The sequence below is a fragment of the Phascolarctos cinereus genome, unplaced genomic scaffold (assembly GCF_003287225.1).
Source record: "Phascolarctos cinereus isolate Bilbo 61053 unplaced genomic scaffold, phaCin_HiC Scaffold_5;HRSCAF=322, whole genome shotgun sequence".
Taxonomy (NCBI): Eukaryota; Metazoa; Chordata; class Mammalia; order Diprotodontia; family Phascolarctidae; genus Phascolarctos; species Phascolarctos cinereus.
In genome coordinates, this window is record NW_027555958.1 from 30,840,744 (window position 1) to 30,843,793 (window position 3,050).

The following is a 3,050-nucleotide window of genomic DNA, read 5'->3' on the forward strand; positions in this document are numbered from 1 at the left end:
TTTTCAAACTCTTAGTACACGATAGATATTCAATAAATGCTTGTTTCCCCTCCCCTTGAAAAACGTGCCAACAAGGAGATCAGTGGGAGATTGGGAAAACAAAAGGGAAAGGGAATCCAGCTAAGCCACTGCTAACTGTCTTCGAATTGAATTAATCAACAAGCCTTTATTACTCACCTACTGTATACCAGGCAGGCTCTGTGCCAGGAGCTAGGGAAATAAAGGCCAGAGTGAAACAATCCCTGCCCTCAAGGAGTTTACATTCTATTGGACAAAGTAACATGTAGACAAAGAGATATATTACAAGGCATATACAAACAAGATACAGAGTAATTGGGGAAAGGCACCTGCCAGCTGGGGGAGGAGACAAGAAAGGCATCACAGAGAAAAGGGAGCTTGAGCTGTGTGGAAGGAAAATAGAACTTTGAGAAGGGAGTGCATTCTAGGCATCCGGAACAGCTGGTAGAAAGGCAGGGAGATGGGAAATGGGGAAGTATTGGATATAGGGAACAGTAAGAAGGCCAGTTTCTTTTTTTTTTTGGCTAGGCAATAGGGTTAAGTGACTTGCCCAAGGTCACACAGCTAGTAAGTGTTATGTGTCTGAGGTCACATTTGAACTCAAGTCCTCCTGAATCCAGGGCCGGTGCTCTATCCACTGCGCCACCTAGCTGCCCTCAAGAAGGCCAGTTTCATTAAACTATAGAGGGCACAAAGGGGATAATGTGTAATAATGCTTGAATGGTAGGTTGAGGCCAAGCTGTGAAGGGCTTTAAAAGCCCAAAAAGGAGTTTACGTTTGCTCCTGGAGCAATGATAGGGATAGGGATAGGGAATGGGGAAGTGACATGATCAGGAGGCCAGCACTTTAGGAAAATCACTTTGGTGGCCATGTGGAAGATGGTTGGGAGCAGGGCCAGTTTTCTGGCAGAGGGACCAGTAAGGGATCTACTTTAGTCGTCTGAGGTGAGAAGAGACAAGAGCCTCTGCTAGGGGAGTGACCTGCACTGGGGGAGTGACCTGCACTGGGGGAGTGAACTGCACTGGGGGGAATGACCTGCACTAGAGGGGTGACCTGCACTGGGGTGGGGGGTGATCTGCACTGTGGGAGTGACCGTATGAGTGGAGTAAAGGGGGAGATATGAGAGATTTTTGGATGTAGGCTATGCTCAGCCTTTCCTACTCTCTATAACAATTCCCTTATGAATAATTGCACAGTTCCAGGGAAAAGAACAAAAACTGGCCTGCGTAGGGCTCATCCTTGTGATTTTGGCCTCATTAATATCCCAAGATGACGAACTCCCAGAGGAAGAAAAAGACTGGAACAGAAAGTAAGACAGAATGAATCCGAGAAAAGGGCTAAGAGGTGTAGAAACATTTGTTCAATAAACATTTATTAAGCTCCAAATGCCTGCCAAGTACTATATTTGGTGCTTGGAGAGATACAAAATGTAGACAAAACGTGAGGCTACCCTCAGGGAGCTTAATCTACTAATGGGAAAGATGCCAACACAGATAATTAGAATACACAATTTTACTTGCTCAGTCAGCAAACGTTTATTATGTCCCTACCAGTCACTGTGCTAAGGGCTAAGGATAGAAAGAAAGGCAAAAGACAGTCTGTGTTCTCAAGGATCTCATGGGGGAGATAAAATGCAAACTGCTAAGTCCAAACGAGCTTGTTGTTCAGTCTTTTTCAGTTGCATCTGACTCTTTGTGACCCCATTTGGGGTTTTCTTAGCAAAGGTACTGGAGTGGTTTGCCATTTCCTTCTCTAGCTCATTTTATAGATGAGCAAACTGAGGTAAACAAGGTTAAGTGACTTGCCCAGGGTCACCTAGAAAGTATCTGAGGTCAATTTTGAATTCAGGAAGATGAGTCTTCCTGACTTCAGGCCTGGCACTTTATCCACCATGCCACCTAGCTGCCCCACAAACAAGCTACATACACAACCAATTGCAATGGACCCTGAAGTCAAGAGGACCTGAGTTCAAATCTGGCCTCAGACCAAACACTTGACAGTTACTAGCTGTGTGACCCTGTGCAAGTCACTTAACCCTAATTGCCTTAAAAAAAAAAAGAGTGATAGGGAAAGGTTTCCTCTAGAAGGCGGGGATTTTAGCTGGGACTGGAAGGAAGCCAGGGGAACCAGGAGATGGAGATGAAGAGGGAGAGTGTTCCAGCCATGGGGGATAGTCCATACCTAGAGTCCAGAGATGGAGTTTCTCTTTCTGACAATAGCAAGGAGGCCAGTGTCGATGAATAGTGTGTTAGAGTGATGAAAACCAAAGTCCTCTGAGAGATCCAGGGAGGAAGGATGTTCAAAGTAAAAATAATAACAAATAAATGAAATAATAAAAACAACCACAATAACAAGGGAATAATAATAACTGACATTTATGTCACTCTAGTCCCTAGTGCAGGGGCCACCTCCCACAAGGGGCTCTGCTCTGGACTCCAGCGATCTGAGTGCACCCTCAGGAGGCTTCAGGCTTTTCTTAAACACTTGTCCATCATCTTTACTGGGGTAATTCTAGGGACATCTCAGAAACAAAATTTGGCTCCTATCCAGGCTCTCTCCAAAATGTGGGTAATAGAGTCCTTCAAAAAGGTCCTCAGTGTACAATAGAGATGTCAGTTACAAGAGAGTGGTTTATTTCTTCCACCACTAAAAATGCTCAGCACACAGCAGAACCCAAAGGCATGCGTTAACAAATACAGAAATCCACAGAGCAACAAGCCATCACCCTCTTTATATTCTCCGGGGAGGTAAAGACAACTTTGTGGGCCCAGTGAACGGGTATCAAGGGTATTTGACATTCCCTTCAGACTTAGAGTATTGGAGCATTTCACAAGGGCTGTATCTCCTGGCCAACCTGGGCATGGCTTGGGTTCTCTTAGCTGCAACATCCTTTTGGGTGTGTGTGTGTGTGTGTGTGTGGGTATGGGTGTGGGTGGGGTGTGTGCACACACACACACACACACTTCTTTGCCTCTCAGGCGTGCTGTGCAGCTAACACCTGAGCTAACCTCTCTTACATGAGGTTATGCCAG